The 18,446-nt window shown below is 38.1% G+C and overlaps 2 long non-coding RNA genes and 1 pseudogene across 2 annotated transcripts in view; 1 reads left to right on the top strand and 2 right to left on the bottom strand.

Moving 5' to 3' along the window:
• LOC140500463 (uncharacterized) overlaps positions 1-18,446 on the top strand; it is a 33,117-nt gene that overhangs the window by 7,231 nt on the left and 7,440 nt on the right. Inside the window, exon 3 of the long non-coding RNA XR_011965746.1 lies at positions 10,657-10,902. This is a non-coding gene — a long non-coding RNA (uncharacterized lncRNA). The remainder of the gene's footprint in view (positions 1-10,656; positions 10,903-18,446) is intronic.
• Positions 596-18,446, bottom strand: part of LOC140500464 (uncharacterized) — a 32,149-nt gene continuing 14,298 nt past the window's right edge. The window contains exon 3 of the long non-coding RNA XR_011965747.1: positions 596-1,070. This is a non-coding gene — a long non-coding RNA (uncharacterized lncRNA). The remainder of the gene's footprint in view (positions 1,071-18,446) is intronic.
• Positions 15,969-16,703, bottom strand: LOC140500457 (pleckstrin homology domain-containing family B member 2 pseudogene; annotated as a pseudogene).

Genomic DNA, 18,446 nt, shown 5'->3' with positions numbered 1-18,446 from the left:
TGACAGTCCCCCTGCCCTCCTGTTTTGCCCAGAACTTTAGTACTCAAACAGCAAGACTGAGTTGGTTTCTGGAGGTTTCCCTATCTGGCTTGAAGCAGGCAGCCTTTTGTCCAGGAAGACCTTCATCATTCCAGTTGGGAGTGGTAGTGGCAGTTGTCTTTGGTCTCTCATTGTATCTGAGGTGACTCAGACATCAATGTGGGACACCCTTGATGGTCATCAGATGGGTGAGTTTTTGACCCCACCATGAGATCCCCTAGAACTGGGGCCTAGGTCTCAGCTAGAATCACAAACAACTTTCAGTACCTGAGGAGGTGGCGGGGGGGGCAGGGTGGGTGATGAGTGTAGAGGGAAGGTTAGAAGGGATAGGGGAGATTGGGACGGGGATGTGAGGGAAGTTCTGGTGGCCTAGCTTGGCTGACTCATGGGCATTATACTATTTTTCTCTTTTAAATAAATGATCCATTTTCACTTCTGCAGTGTAATGTTATACAATTGATTACAAAATTTACTTGCATACTGTCCCTACCTTACCCCAGTTGGGATGAATAAGCTTACATTTCTATGTAACTATAAGAATTTCAAAATCCTTTCAATATTTTATTAAACAATAAACATGGCTTAATCTTTGAGGAAGAAACTCAAAGGTCTTGGGGGTTCATTAGAATAAGTTTCAGTAGATGTGAACCCTCAACCAAGTTTAAAACCTCGTGAGTTGCTAAGGGGCCACTTCATGGTGAGATTTTTCTCTCTAATATTTTATTTTTCAATTGATAGGCCTGTGTGGAAAGCTCTAGTCAATGGTCAATGAGTTTTGAATAATTTTTTCCACACTGAAAATCTTCCTGATTATACCCGTTGTTCTCTTGTGTGTCAACATGCCAACGTGTATTGCTCATTTCATTTGAATATTGTGCTCCCCTTCCTTGGAGATCCTGTGGTCTTCAGAGAAGTCCAGTGTGGGGCTAGAGAGCTGGATTGTGTAGCAGGTATCCAGTGACTAGAAGGAAGATATGGTTGAGCTAGGCTTGCTGTATATTTTGGGGAGAATGTCAAATACAAGATGAGGCCTGTGAGTGAATAAGAACAGTAGTATTAGTTAAAATTTGTTGAACATTTGGGCTTGTATGCATTCCATCATCTATAATCACTGCTACTAATGAGAATGCTTGGGGACTATGCTAACCTATACTGCAACTAGAAGATAGCAGGAAAATACAACAACATCCTTCTCAGACAAGGACAAATCCCAGGTCACATAAGAGGCCTGCTAATTGAAACAATCTCGCCTTGAGCAGTTTTAGGGGCAGCAGCATGCTTTACAGAGCATAACTCAAGACCTGGTCACATGCAACAAGTGGTGATGGGACGCAACATTTCCACCAAAAAACGTGTAATATGGAACCATATCTATAGGACCATAGTTTTCAAAGGAATAGATCTAGAAATAATAGAAAATGAAACAGATAAAATGAAGAAAAAGAAGACAGACAAATCTTTAGATGGATGGGTGAAGAAGGCCGGAGACTGAATTTGGGGAGGAGAAATTTAGGAGAATTTGAGGAAAAATTGAAGATTGACTTGAGTTTATGGAAGATGAGGTGGACTCCATCTAATGATGCTTCCAGATGGAGAAGGATTAAGGAAAAAATCTCAAAGAAGAAAAACAGAACTCAAGGAAGTGCAGAAGGTATAGCAAAGTACAAAAAGGAAGGTGAAACACTTTGGTAAGGATAGAAGGAATAGAAAAATTGGATGAGTCTACCTATGTGCTGCTTGGAGAAATGAGAGAAAATAGTCAAGTTTTTAAGAGGTTAAAAACTAAAGTGAAACAACCCATAAAGGAAATCAAGAACATGGAAAGAAGAGGTGTTAAGAGAATAAATCTGTAAGGAAAGTCTACCTATAAATGATGGAATGAGGTGAAGCAGTGGATGGGGAGCTAGATTTGGAGTCAGTATGACCTGAGTTCAAATCCTGCCTCAGACAATTATTAGCTATGTGACCACGATCAAGTCACTTCTTTTTTCTCTGTTTAAGAATAACTTTTGAAGAAGAAAGTACAGAATGGAAATGACTAATTAGGAAATGCATACTACTTAGCAAATATATACTCTATACTTATAAATTTATGGAAATTTGTTTCATTAGCCAAATAAGTAAGGAGATCAAAGATGTCTTGATGAATTCAAATTATGGAGCTTAAGAAAATGACATCTCTGGGAAATGACAGAACTGCTAGATGAGATTGCTGAACCACGGTTGGTGATAGTAGTGAGAGTGTTTAGCATATCAAGGCCCTGAGAAGAAGAAATACTGGCCTGAATACTTTTAAAATGCAAAAATGGATGGAAAAGGTCTTTATTGGCTTTGAATATTGTGCTACATCTAATAAGATTAATTTCAGTGTGGTAAGTTCTTACTCCTGGGTTTGAGAAATAAAGTTCTGAGGTTCTATATAATCAGCAGTTTATGTGGAAAAAGATCTGAGAGGATTAGTGAACTTGTAACATCAGGAGAGATAAAGCTTCTGGAATAAGGAGGTGATCGTTCCCTGGTCAAATGCAAAGAATAGTCTAGTGTTCATTTCTGAAACTCACATTGTCAGAAGGATATTGATGGGCAGGACAGTATCCAGACATGGTCAATTTCCATAATAAAGAGTTTAAAGCACATGCCAGCTTGAGGCTGGTTGAACAAGTGGTTACATTGTTTCTCCTGTCAAGATAGGACCAAGGAGTAACAGAATAATTCACTTTAAGTACATGAAAGCCCCAACATATGGAAGAGAAATTAGATTTGTTCTGTTTGACCCCCAAGGACAAACCTGGGAGCAATACATACATTAAGCCTAAATTGAAGTTTGATCTAAAGAAAAATGCTCAAGCAATTAAAGCTATGCAGAAGTGGAATGGCTGCCATTGGGAGTAGTGGAAGGTCTTATTGGAGGTCTTCAAGCAGAGGCTGACAGTTAAGTTGCAATGGTCATGCTTTTTCAAGTAGGTAGTTTGAATTCAACTCTATGATTCTGCCTTGACAATAACTGCTCATGACAATGATCCTATCAACACAATATTTTGAGAAATATTGTTCATTAAGGGAAGTGATAGTACCTTTCCTATCCTACCCAAGGAACCTTTGAGTCTGTTCATATATGTCACTGAAGTAAAAGGAGAGTGAGGTGGGGAAACTTAGCAGGTTAATTTAAATGCTCAGGTGACTAACTTTTGATCTTGCATAATTCCTGAAAATGGAGCTTCACAAAACTGTGATGTTGGAATGCTTGCAGGAGGGAGATAGACAATCTGAGGCTTTTTTTGGAGAATACTCATCCATCTCTGCTTAGTTCATCAGGGCTTTTGTGCATGAGGGAGAAGGTGCTTCTGACTCTGTTGCATGTGAAAAGGTGCTTCAGGAGTTGATAGTCAAAGATGAGTGACTGTATAGGAGACAAATTATTGTTCAAAGGGTTCTCCATTGGTTATCAATGAATGCCATCACATGATTGTGGCAAAAACAGTAGTTTACTTAAAATAGAAAAGTAGTTGAATTGTCATTGAGGGCCTCTTCCCCACTGTTTAGCAGCAGATACTTAAATGGATGCCTCTTTTGGTAAGTCAGAAAAGAGAGCAAAAAATGACAAAACAAACCGTGTACAATTTGGACTCGTTTCTTTTTTATTATCATTATTTTATTTCTTTTCAGTGTTCTACAATCACTTCCATATATCTTATCCTGTCCCTGTTCCTCTTCCCCCCTACCTCCCAACTCCCTACCTGAGACAGATTATAGTTTTATATCAGTTCTGTACATATATTCATATTAAATACATTCTCACCATAGCCATATTACATAGAAGTGGTGAAATGAATAGGAGAACTCATAAAACATAGCAAGACATAATACAAAAGATAATGATCTGCTTCGTTCTGAGATGGAATTCCATAGATCTTTCTCTGTATATGGATGGCATTTTGCTTAACAGCCCACTGGGAATTATTTAATTTCTTGTATTGTAATGAAGCACTAAGTCTACCAGAAAAAAATTGGACACATTTCAAGCAAACATTAGTGGAAAGAAATTTGATGAAATTAGTGGGATCAAATTTGGTCTCCTACGGCTAGGAATGGGGCTCCCAAAGTGCTTTCACTTCAAGGTATGTTCCTCTATGTCTGAGGGCCTGCCTAGAATTAGACCCCCTGCTGACCCCTAGTGGGGTAAATGCTAATAGCAGATAGGAAACATCCTGAAGCCTGCAACTGTCTAATGGTGGGGCTTGGTTCTTTTCCTATATGTAGAAATGATAACAACAGGGACGATAATAATAGCTCACATTTATGTAACAATAAACTATGTGCCAGGCACAATGCTAAGCACTTCATAACAATTTATAATTACTTCATGTGATTCCCACAGCTGTGGGAGGTAGCTGTTGTTATCATCCCCATTTTACAGTTAAGGTAATTAAGGCAAAAATTACTTGTCCAGGGTCACAGAGCTCATAAGGGTCTCAGGCCAGATCTGAACTTGAGTCTCTCTGGGGCTCTATCCATTGCATCACCTAGCTTCCCCTACATAATTTTCCCTTTCTCATTTAAGCCATAGGCTTTCTAACGGCTTCTCTTACCTTCAGTAGAAACTCTAGACCATAAGTCCTTCCCAAGGTCATGGGGCCCAAATTAAAATTAAACTCTAGAGAAGTTCTTGGGTACAGAAATATTTTTGCCTTTCTGCAGACTCAGGATGGTAAAGGAGGATTTTTCAGATCAGCATTTATTCTTTGAGCTCATCTGAGACTAAATCAATCTTAGAAATTCAAGGCTAATAATTTATAAAATGCCAATTAATTTAACAGAACCAGTGTATAAAGAAATATAACTATGTAACTTTAACTTTCACTTTATAACTATACATATTATATATATACACACATATATATGTGTATAGTTCTATGCAGGAGGTCTTCACTGTCTGAACATGATTGGTACCTGGAAAAGTCCACTTCAAGAAACTCAGCTGACAATGGAGAAAAGTACATCTCATTGAAATAGTGAGAAAAGTTTGATTTGGACACTCTATTAAATATTTTGTTATATTAGGACACTGGCTCTGGAGTCAGATCATCTCAGTTCAAATCAGACCTCTGACATTTGCTACTTGGGTGACTTTTGGCATTAATTAACCTATTTCACCCTGCTTTTCCTCATCTTAAAATGAGAATTAAATAACTAAGTTTAGGAGGAGGCTAAATGATTCTTTAAGATCTCTTCCCATTCTACAGTTACAATCCTAAAAACTGAAATTAAAAACTATGACAGCCAGGAATTTGCCTCTGCCCTTACTCTGCTGAGGAGACCTCCTGTAGCCAGACCACCCCTCCTCCACACTTATAGCTCCAGGGCTAATCCAGGGAAACACAAAAGAAGGGAGAACTAAAAGTAGAAGATGTGGGAAAGAGGAAAGAGTGAAAGACACAGATAGTAATCATAACTGTGAATGTGAATGGGATGACATCTCTCAAAACACCGAGAGGGATAGCAGAATGGATTATGAACCAGAATCCAACAATATGTTGTTTCCAAGAAACATATTTGAATTAGGGGAATACACACAGGATGAAGGTAAAAGGTTGGAGTAGAATATATTGTGCTTCAACTGATGTAAAAAAATCAGGGGTAGCAGCCCTAATGTCAGAAAAAGCACAATCAGAAATAGATCCAATCAAAGAGATAAGGAAGGAAACAATATCCTGCTAAAACACACCATGGACAATGAAGCAATATCATTTCTAAACACATATGCTCCAAGTGGTATAGCATCTGAATTCTTAGAGGGAAGTAAAGGGAGTTACCAGAAGAATAGACAGCAAAACTATACTAGTGGAGGACCTCAACCTCTGCCTTTCTGAACTGGGAGAAGTCTACCCTCAGAACAAACAACAAAGCAGTTAAGGAGGTGAATAAAACTCTGGACAAGGTAGATAAGACAGACATCTGGAGAAAATTGAATGGGGATAGAAAGGAATATACTGTTTTCTCAGCAGTACATGGCACATATACAAACATGGACCATGTACTAGATAATAAAATCCTAACAATCCAGTTCCGAAGGCAGAGACACTCAATGCATCCTTCTCAGATCATAATGAAATAAAAATCACATGTAATAAAATCCAATGGAAAGATAGACCAAAAATTAGTGGAAAACTAAATTATCTAATCCTATAGAATGAGTGGGGTAACAACAAATCATACAAACAATCAACAACTTCATTCAAGAGAAAGACAATAATGAGACAACCCACCAATCTTATGGGATACTGCAAAAGCAGTTCTTAGGGGAAGCTTTATATCTTTAAATGCCTACATGAATAAAGTAGAGAAAGAGGATATCTATGAATTGGGCCGGAATAAGCGAGAAATGGAACAGATTGAAAATCCCCAAGTAAATGTGAGATTAGAAATACGGAACACCAAAGAAAGGATTAATAAAATTAAAATTAAGAAAACAATTGAACTAATAAACAAAACTAAGAGCTGGTTTTCTGAAACAAAAACAATAAAATTGATAAACTTTTGGTCAACTTGATTTTAAAAAAAGACAGAAGAAAACCAAAGTAACAATATCAAAAATGAAAAAGGTGAATTCACATCCAGTGACTAGGAAATTAAAAGAATAATTACAAATTACTTTGTCCTACTATATGCCAATAAATTAGACAATCTACAGGAGCTGCATGATTATTTTAAAAAAATATAAATTGCACAGATTAATAGAAGACGAAGTTGAATACTTAAATAACCCCATCGCAGAAAAAGAAATTGAACAAGCCATTAGAGAACTCCTTAGGAAAAATTCTCCAGGGCCAGATGGATTTGCAAGTGAATTATCAAACATTTAAAGAACAGTTAATTCCAGAAGTATGTAGACTATTAGGGAAAATCGGGGAAGGAGGAGTCCTCCCAAATTCTTTTTATGATACAAATATGGTTTTGATACCTAAACAAGGAAGAATCAAAACAGAAAAAGAAAATTATACACCACTTTCTCTAATGAATAGAGATGCAAAAATTTTTTAAACGATTTTAGCAAAAAGAATACAGCAACATCTCATGAGAATAACATGTTGTGATCTGGCAGGCTTTATACTAGGGATGTAGGGCTGCTTCAGTATTAAGAAAACTATTCCCATTATTTGTCATATCAACAACAAACCTAACAGAAACCACATGATTATCTTGACAGATGCAGAGAAAGCTTTTGACAAAATACAACATCCATTTCTACTAAAAACACTGGAAAGCATAGGAATAAAGGGAATTTTCCATAAAACTATAAGTAGTACTTACCTAAAACCTGTACCAAGTATTATGTGCAATCAAGGTACATAGATGCATTCCCAATAAGATCAGAGATGAAATGAGCATGGCCATTGTCACCAATATTAATCAACATGGCACTAGAAATGTTAGCTATAGCAATAAGAGAAGAAAAAGAAATTGAAGGAATTAGAACAGGCAAAGAAGAAACTAAATTAATACTCTTCACAGATGATACAATGATATACTCAGAGAATCCTAGAGATTCAAGTAAAAAATTATTGAAATAATACACAACTTTGGCAAAGATGCAGGTTACAAAATAAACCGACACAAATCTTCTCCATTTTAATCTATTAATAACAAAGCCCAACAGCAAAAGACAGAAAGAGAAATGCCATTTAAAGCTAGGGTAGGCACTATAAAATATTTAGCAGTCTACCTGCCAAAACAAATCCAAGGACTATATGAATACAATTACAAAACACTTTTTGCACAAATAAACTCAGATCTAAGTAAGGGGAAAAACAGCACTTACTCATGGGTAGGCCTAGCTAATATAACAAAAATGACTATTCTACCTAAATTAAATTACTTATTCAGGGACATACCAATCAAACTATCTGATAATCATTTTCTAGAGCTAGAAAAAATAATATCAAAACTCCTCTGGAAGAACAAAAGGTCCAGAATATCAAGGGAACTAATGAAACGAAATGCTAGGGAAGGTGGAATAGCTCTATCCGATCTCAAATTGTGTTATAAAGCAGCAATTACCAAAATATCCTGGTAGTGGATAAGAAATAGAAAGGCAGACTAGTGGAATAGGTTAGATACTCAAGACACAGGAGTCAATGAGTATATCAATCTACTGTTTCATAAACCCAAGGACCCCAACTTCTGGCATAAGAACTTACAGTTTGACAAAAGTTATTGGGAAAACTGGATAACAGTGTGGCAGAAACTAGGCATAGACCAATACCTGACACCATACACAAGAAAAAACTCCAAATGGGTATATGATTTAGGTATAAAGATTGATACTATAAACAAATTAGTGCAGCAAGGAATAGTGTATTTATCAGATTTATGGAGAAAGGAAGAATTTTTGACTAAAGAAGATATTGAAAGCATTATGAGGTACAAAATGGATAATTTTGATTACATTAACCTGAAAAGTTTTTACACAACCAAACCCAATGCAATCAATATTAGGATGGAAGCAGAAAACTGAGAATTTTTGCATAGTATCTGTGATAAAAGTCTCATTTCTAAAATATACAGAGAACTAAATCAAATGTACAAGAATACACATCATTCCCCAACTGAGAAATGGTCAAAGGATATGAATAGGCAGCTTTTACGGTAAGAAATTCAACCTATGTATAGTCATGAGAAAAAATGCTCTAAATCACTATTGATTACAGATATGCAAATCAAAACAACTCTGAAATACCACATCAAACCTATCAGATTGGCTAATGTGACAAAACAGGAAGATGATAAATATTGGAACACTAATTCATTGTTGGTGGAACTGTGAGCTGATCCAAGCATTCTGGAGAGCAATTTGGAACTATGGCCAAAGTGCTAAAAAAAATAAGCATACCTTTTGACTCAGTAATACGACTTCTAGGACTATATTCTCAAGAGATCATAAAAATGGTACAAAAATGTACAAAAGTATTTATAGCAGCACTCTTTGTGGTAATCAAAAACTGGAAATCAAGGGGATGCCCATCAACTGGGGAATGGCTGAATATATTGTGGAATATGAATGAAATGGAATACTATTGCGCTATAAGACATGATGAACAGGAAGACTTCAGAGAGGCCTGGAAAGACTTATATGAACTGATGCTGAGCAAAAGGAACAGAACCAGGAGAACTTTGTACACAACAAGAACCATACTGTGCGAGTAGTTTTTCTGCTAGACTTAGAACTTCATTGCAATGGAAGGACTTTACAAAGTCCCAATGGTCTTTTAAGGCAAAACGCCTTCCACATTTGGAGAAAGAACTACAGAATTCGATCACAGAATGTAGCAAAACGTTTTCTTTTGCATTACATTTTCATTTGTTTTATGATTTCTCCCATTCGTTTTAATTCTGCTTTGCAACATGACTAAGGTGAAAATGTATTTCATAGGAACGTATGAGTAGAACCTCTATAAAATTGTATACTGTGTCAAGAAGAGAGGGGAAAATTAGGGGGGAAGGAGAGGAAGGGAGGGGGAAAATACTCAAATTACGTAAGTGAAGGTAGAACACTGAAAACAAATAAAGTACTAAAAAATAAAGAAGCTTAGCTTGTGGGAAGATCGGTATTATCTTAGCAGCAGATGAGAACACCATCAGCTGGGGCCTCTCCCAACCTTCCATGAATTGGGCTATGGCAATCACAAGTCCAAGTCTTCCAACCATAGCCCAAGAAGTGAAAATCCTGGATGGCACTTACATGGCGTAGGTTGCCATAGGCTCTTCATATTATTTGGTGATCAAGAGACAACAGAACGAGACTGAAAAGAAAAAGTGAAAATAAATTGCCTGAGTATAATCCCTGCATCCTCCCCTGATGCCAGGGGGAAGTAAGGTTGCCAGGGAGCCTGTCTCCAGGCAGCTCCAGGCAGCCAACATTGCCACTGGAACACAAAGAAGGCCAATGAGAAGAGATTATTCAGTGAAAAGGTAGCCCAAAGCTAATATTTGTTCGTCTTTCAGAGGTGATATTTTATAAGCCATTAAAACATTTAATACCTATTTATTGTATCATCTCCAAAGAGTTTCTCCCTCCCTTTCTCCATTTTCTTCCCCATCATACCAAAAATATTTAAATAAAATATTTCCTCTTAGTTGATTAGTTAGCATTCCTAATAAAACTAACATCAAAACCCTCCTTCTTTCAAGAGAATCCTTACAAAAAAACCCTTTCCAAGAATGTCACTGTAAAAAAGACTCCCTCTTTCAAAAGCATCCTCTTCATGCAAATGGAACCATATTCCAGAGGGCCTCTTTGCAACTAAATACACTTATTCACGCAAGTTTTCCTCTCATATTCCCTCCAACAGTGACATTTCACAGGGCTAGCTATTGTGCTAATAGCCTAGCAACTGATTTTTTATATATTTTCCTAAGGAATTTGTTTTACCTAGAACTGACATATAATCATGGAAGGAATATCAACCTTTTCTAAAGCTTTAAGACTAAGAAATGACTTAGGGTAGAATACATGGCTGCCAATATCTTGTGACTTTTCAGAGATACTGAAAGACCTCTCAACTCAAAATCCATACTCCTGTCAGCCAGCTAAAAGGTTCCAAATTTTTATCTTTCCAGAGTCACAGAATCAATATTGGAAGGAAAACCCAAAGTTCCTGCCAACTAATTCACAAAAATTATCTACAAAACGAATCTTCAACAATACTCCCAATCAATGTTCATCTCAATCCTTTAAAGATCAACACTATGGTGAAGATCACCCATGATGCCTTGAGAAATCCCACTGCATTTTGGAAAGCCCTCATGATTAAAATGTCTTTTCTTTGCATGGAATTGGAAACTCTTGACAATATATTCCTTAAGGTAAGTGGATGTTGTTTCTGGAAGATCCTGTTTATATGCAAGCATGTCTGGGGAAGGGTGAAATACATTAAGTGAGCTTAGTTGAGTTTCTCTGGTTTCTGGTTGTCCCTGAAGGGGATAGGGAAGGCTGTCAATGGGACATAGACCTGGTAAATTTTGATGTGATAGGGGTAGATCAGAGGGAGAGTAAAGGGGAAGAAACAAGGAGGAAAGAGGATGAATAACATCTGAGGATATGGTGCACATCCAGCAGTGCTCTTTTGGAAATGAAGGCATTGGAGCTAGGTGACCCAGCAGGTAAGGATGCAGAGCCTAGAGTCGGGAAGACATGAGTTCACAACCTCCTTCAGACATTTCCTAGGTGGGCTGACCTGCAAAAATTGCTTAACTTCAGTTTCTTTGTGTGTAAAATGGGGACAATGATTGCACCTACCTCACAGGGCTCTTATCAAAATCAAATGATGTAGCATGTACAATTCACTTTGCAAACTTTAAGCCCTATGTAAGTGGTTATTATTTTCTGTAGATAAAATGAATTTTCATAAATTAAATTCCCTTTTCATGTTTCCTTATTTGTCTTCTTAATATCATTCAGATGTACCTTATCCTTGGTTTCAGTTTGTGAAAAATTCAAACTTAGTATCTTTGTGAGCAAACACAAGTGCACTAGGGAAGCCACCTGTTTAAAGAAACCCTCCATTGTTACCTTTAGAAAGGAGGAAATTCCAACTAAATGGCTACTTTGATAAGTCCTAGTTTCCTTTACAGTTTAAAGGGATCTTTGGGGGGCCTTTGATGGAAAAATTGTGACTGCACATTGAATCACCCTGCTCTCCAGTCCTTGGCTGCTGTCAACAGAGACTGGTACCCAAAGACCATCCCTACTAAATAACAATAGATATCAGATGCAGTCAGGTGTGGACAAGGCAGGTGAAGGAAGACTGGGGCCATGTTGTGTGGCTTTCATTCTGCTTTAATCACTGAGGTGCCACCTTGCTTAACCTGAGTCCTGTCTGAAGGGTTCAAAGCCTTGAAGGAAGGTAGTCAATAAGGAATCAAAGATTTTCTAATTCTCCTAAGGGTATTTGAACATGGGTCCTGCTGGCCAACGTCGTGTACATGTGCGCTTGTTAGTAGAGAGACCTGAGTGTTCCAGTCTGGATTACCCTGTCCCCTCCCTCCACTTATGTTTTCACATTTTATAAAGAGGTTCCCAAATGAGCACAGGCTGCTGGCTAGAGGCTAATCCCTTATACTGAGGGCAGGGAGTATCTATTAACTACTCCTCACTTTGTTCATAGCCATTATCATCCATCCTACTGTCCTGGAATAAAACTATTCAGACAAACATTTTTTATCCAGGTGCTACCCTTGAGTGTGAGTATGATGGATGGGGGTGAAGGGGTAGTTGAGTGTCATTGATCTGAAGTCTGCAGTACCCTGAACCAACAGAATCCAACCAAGTCCCCCTTTCAAATCTAACCACTGTGCCCAGATGGATGAAAAGTTCTTGCAGTGTGTGTGTCTATCTTTGAGTCTTTTTCTATATATCTTGGTGGGAAATAAGCACACTAATTCAGACATCCATAGTGCAAGCCATTTAGGTAGATGAAAGTGACTCTACTTGCCGTAGGCTTTAAGGTTGGAAAGCACCTTTCTGCCAGCAACCCTCTGAGGTGGGTAGCCTAAGTTTGCTGGTCCTCTTTTGGGTATTGTATTTAAGTGAGGTAAAGCTGTGCAAAATTGTCACCCTCACTCTTCTTTAGTCATCAAAGGCCTGTGGTAAGAACAAAGTCAACATGAGCAGGGATGACTAAGGAAGCAGTGGATGACCTTGGTGTTTCTAAATGAAGATCTTTCCCAGGCCTCAGTTGAACTGAGGCCAGACCTAGGTCAAAAGGCAGACAAAAGATGACCTAATTGACCATTGACTATAACAAAAATATCAATCTGGGAGGGCTTAACTAATTTGCATGGGTCAAAGGGGGAGGATAGGGAGCAGGCCTTCCCATAGTTAGAGCCAGAAGTGAAAAAGACCTCAGAAAAATATAAAATGCCAAACTGTTGTTGCCATGTGTTCAAAGGAAAATACCTTGTGCTCAATTATATTTGGAGGCAGTTGGCCTAAGTCAGGTGGCTACCTCCAGTTCAAAGATTCTGATTCCAAGTCTTCAGGGATTGGTCAGTTTTCCCTTTATTATGTAAGCGTTGTCACTGGATACCATGAGAACACATAGAGACCTGAGAGCTCAGAAAGGGTCTGCCTGAGTTTGAAGAGCACAGTCTTCAAAGGATCTAAGAAGGAGAAGAAGGCTTCCCTTGGGCTAGCCTTCCCCTTGTCCAGGAAGACCTTGGTCTTCCTAGTTGGGAGTGCTCCTGGCAGTTGTGTCTAGACTCTCATTGTGTCTGAGGGGACCCAAATAGCAACGTGGGACACCCTTGGTGGTCATCAGATGGGTGAGTTATCGACCCCACCATGAGTCCCTTAGAGCTGGGTCCTAAGTCTCAGCTAGACTCACAAACAACTTCTAGTACCTGGGGGTTCGGGGGAGGTGAGGGAGGTGAGGGAGAGGCTGTATGATGAGACTAGGGAGAAGGTTAGAAGGGATAGAGGAGACTGTGAGGGAGATGTGAGGGAATTTCTTGTGCCGCAACTTGGCTTACTCATGGGCATTGAAATCTGATTGGTTATTAATGTATTTATACCTTGTTAATTAATTAATTAATTTAATCAGTTAATTCATTAATTTGTTGATGTATTTGTACCCTGTTTTTCTATTTTAAACAAAGGATCCATTTTCATCTCTACAGTGTAATATTATACAATTGATTATAAAAAATAACTCACATGCTGTCCCTCCTTTACCCCACTTGTGTTGGATGAAGTTACATGTATATATAAATTTAAGATTTCCAAAGTCCTTTACACATATTATATAGTACTAAACATAGCTTAATCTGTTTTTGCAACATTCAAAGCTGTTTTATTGAAAATATATCCCTTCAATTCAGAGTGCTTTAGAAGAGTCCCATTAACTACATTGTTTAAATTGTTATTATTTTGATATTCTTATTAAATACAGCTCAAAGCCTTAATGGCAATGACTTTAAAGTATTAAGCGATTATACAATCAGACCTCTTGTGACGTTTCCCTCCTCTGTCAAATACCAAGTAAGATGGCACTCGTACATTTCTTGTCTGCTGAAGCAGACATCTGTAGTTAAAAAAGAAAGAAAGAAAAGGCCTATGGGAACTGCCAAGTATCCAGGAGTTCATTATATAGTTGGTTTGGATTTCAATTTGACATGGAGTGTTAAGTTTCATCAGATATAGAAGTAGTAAACTAGAAGGAATCAATGATAGGTTATCAGTCATCCAAAAAATAAAACAGAATGCATATAACGAAGAATGGACTTAATGGGAATTATCATCACTACATAGGGGACAGGGGAAAATCTCAAACTCTAAAACTGGTTTTAAAAAAAAAAAACCCACATCATAGAAAATAGGGAAAGACATATATAAATTGGGACACAAGGTAGGACTGTAGTTTTGTCTTATGCATGGCAGGCATTCAATAAATATTTCTTTAACAAATGAAGTAATGATCAAATCACTGTATGGTCTTAGTTTTCTGGTGTGTTTTGGGTTTATAGATTTTGATTGTTTTGTTCTTGTACATAATTTCACTGAGTTCCAAAGAAACATACCCACAAATTGTAAGCTTTGGATGGGAATTAATGAGAACAAATGTGCCAGTCTACTTGTTCAAATAGAGGAGCTATCTTTCCACCCATAACCATGTGTATGTTCAATTGCTTCCATTCCTTTAACATAACTCTGGTTAATCATGACAGTGCAGTCATCAGTGTTTTACATCTCTCAGAGAGAGATATCATCATTTTTAAAGTGTAACCTATTATTTCAATATTACAAACATTGCTCTCATCTTATGTCCTTGATACCTTAAGTATAGTTGTTTTAAGTATTAGGTTTTAAGTCAATCTCAATTAAAAGTTTAGGAAGAAACAAAAATGCCTGAACTATGGATAACAGCAAAAACAAAATATATGTGCAATCTACATATGAGGCAATCCCACCATTAAAAATTCTGGAATGACTGCTCACTAACAATGTACGTCTCATTCTTTCCCTGAGCCCCCGTTTCCCTCCTATTGCTTTCTCATCTTCAAATAAGTGTCGATTTGGAACATAAAACATTTTGGGTTTTCAAGTACAGGAAAGCAGATTTTATTAAATGATCCATGAGAAAAGATTATATCAAGGAGGGAAAAGTCATGTCTGTCATCTTTTAAATGCAAAGGTAGTATTGACTTCCAAAAAGAAAACCAAACACCAATCACTTCAGCCTCTAAACTGCTTTTACAACTCTCTGTGCTTCAGAATTATGTCAAAGAACAATAGGTTTCCAGTCCTGTTTACAAGTTTGTCCTGAATGGCAGCTCTTGACAAGAAACCTCTCAGTTCCAATCTCCAGGATTAAATAAATTCCTTCACAACAAAGAAAACAGGCCCACCAGGAGAGCACCACTGGATAATGATAGAGCCAACTGCAGAGGTACTTGGAGTGTTAGCACTGCCTTGGGTACTATTCTTTGGAGTGTGTGGTGCAAAAGGTCAATATTGTTTTATGGTGCATAGTTTACCACCCTGCCATGCCAACAGCAACACCTAGATTGTTCCACAGTTAATTCTTAAGTTGTGAACAAGCAGTTAGATTATTTGAGCTTTTTCCTGCCAGAAATAATCAGATATTCAAGGGTCATTATATGAGCAACATGCTTCTAAGATGGTTCACAAAGCTATCTCTTATGCTCTGTATTTAAAACTGCAGGGATAATGTTCTTCAGAATGAATGAGCTCATGTAAGTCTTTCTTATACAACTAAGTTCTATAAAAGAGTTTGAAATGATCAAGTATCCTTTTAATTCATATTTCAAATGAATAGCACACTTACAATACTACCTTTTGAAATTTATACTGACTAATTATAATTAAGATGTCTTTGAAAGTACTATTGTTAACTGTCATTAAAAATCTTTGTATTAAAAGAGGATATTATTATGGCACACAGGAAATAAAATACAGATTTTGGAAAATACAAATGCAAAGATGTATTAGAAGACCCAGAACAAAGATCCCAAGGCCATGCCAGTGGTGCCCCAGTCAGCATTCCCAGAGCCAGGTCTCCATCGTGATCCCAGTAATGCTTACAGACGATGACATGGTTGACAGGCTGCTGTACATAAGGTCCTGGATATGGATACTGGTATGGTATCGCATAAACCTGCCCATTAGTAGGCATAGATAACTTGAGTTCCTGGAGGCTATTCACCATTATAATGACCATAGCCAAATACCTCTGGAGACTGTGTGGCATAAGCTGTACAAGGAGGACGAGATGGAGCAACAGCAGTCTCATCATACATGACTGCTGAGCCAGCATAAGCTGTATTTATTCTGGCATCCTGGAGTGCAAATTTCCATGCCAAGCAATCATCTTCACTTTGTGCACAAAGATTGATAGTTGTCCCATCAGGGAAAACAATTTGCAGTATGCGGTCTTTTGGCTAACCCTCAGGAGCCTGAAAAATCATAGCACTCATTTTCCATTTGGATGTTGATGCAGTCCACCAGCATGTCAATCTTCTACATTCTACCTAGTCTGGTCGTCACAATAAATTAGCTGGTCATCTGACCACAGATCGAACCAGGTTTTTTTCCACCTCTTCAAGATCGTGCTTTGTCAAAGCAGCCAACCACTCTTCACAAATGCCATCCTTTCACCTTCTGGAGAATTCAGTTGGCCACGAAACTCAATGTGGGAGTCTGGTCAGAAGGACAGAATGACGGATGCACTTGCTCGGGCTCTTCCCTACTGGACACTGGTTTAATCTTTTGAGGAAGAAATTCAAAGGGCCAAGGTATTCATTCCAATAAGTTTCAGTAGATGTGAACACTCAACCAAGTTTAAAAGCTTGTGAGATGTTAAAGGGCCACTTCATGGTGACATTTTTTCTCTAGTATTTTATTTGTCAATTGATTGGCATGTGTGGAAAGATCTAGTCAATAGTCAATTAGTTTTGAATAATTATTTCCACACTGAAATTCATCTGGATTATACCAGTTCTTCTGTTGTGTGTCAACATGCCAATGATGTAGTATTGTGCATTTCATTTGAATATTGGATTCACTTCCTTTGAAGAATCAAGAGAAGCATGAAAAAGTAAACAGGAAAGAGATGTCATTAGGGACTTACCAAAATTGAACTGTTTACTTTCCTACATGGAAAAAAAATTATAACCCTTGAGAGTTTTCTCAGTGTTAAGATAGTTGGAGGGAATATTTTATATATACATACACACATGTGTGTATGTGTGTGTGTTGTGGTGGGTTTATATATATATATGTTTAGGTGAGTACACACATACTCATATATATATGTATATATGTACCAAGGTATATGTATGTAGTCATCAGATAAAGACCCAGCTGAGAGGATGTGACTAGCAACCACCGCAACACAAGGAGAACATGTGGAGCAATGTGTCTAGCAGACTCCATACTGAGCAGGAAACAGGCCAAATGAGAAGACATGAGTTATTCTGCAATATCACGAGTGTCAGCTGCCCCTCCACCTGGAACCCAGCACCACACATGCCCTACAAGGTTGCCCTTTAGTTAGGATCCTCATAGATCCATCCTCTTCCCACTCACACTGTGTCTATTTATGAGAGAATATGGGGGGGGGGGGAGCTACTGTCATTTTTCTTATCATGTGATTGAACTTCATGTCGTTCCCTTGAAATAGCTGTGTCCTCAGGGACAGCACATAACTTGAACATTACAGTCCTACACTACCAAACGTGCAAGGCTCCCTTTCCTTTTCTTCTTCCCTCACTCACCCTCCCTTCTGTGCCCTGTCTCTCTGTTCCCTTATCCCCACACATGCTTCGTTGAGTCTCCTCTGAGTTCCCTCAAAGCCAGTCACCCGTTTTCTCACCAGAGTCTGAAGATACTGCGGTGCCACTGCTGGCTCCTGAATGTGTTTTCAGACAGGAACCTTGTGCAGTAACAACACAGGATGAAATCTAAAGTGACCTGGGCTAGGTCACCTGCACTGGAGGCTTTACAGGCACTGGCTGGTGAGGAGAGTCACCTGAGGGACCTAAGCTCACTTCTGTTTTTAGATAGCACATTCACATTTAGTGTGCTGCCTGGGGTCTCATTAGGGAGTCAGTGTCCTAAACAAATAACTCTCTATTTATGGACCCCAGGGTCATCTCTGCAGAACTGTTCTGTCTAGAGTCTGGAGATCAGGACTCAAACCAGCTCTCATTTACTTGGTTCAAGATTCACTTTTGTGTTTCTTTTATGATTTTTCTTTCCTGTTTTCCTTTACATGCTTCTTTTGATTCTTGTCTTGGGAAGTCAGATTTTTCTATACAGATCTGGTCTTTTCCTCAAAATGAATGATTGAAAGTCATCTATATCATTGAAGGACCCTTTTTTCCCTTGAAGT

Source organism: Notamacropus eugenii, chromosome 4 (genome assembly GCF_028372415.1).
Source record: "Notamacropus eugenii isolate mMacEug1 chromosome 4, mMacEug1.pri_v2, whole genome shotgun sequence".
Taxonomy (NCBI): Eukaryota; Metazoa; Chordata; class Mammalia; order Diprotodontia; family Macropodidae; genus Notamacropus; species Notamacropus eugenii.
This window is presented reverse-complemented; position numbering and strand designations above follow the sequence as displayed.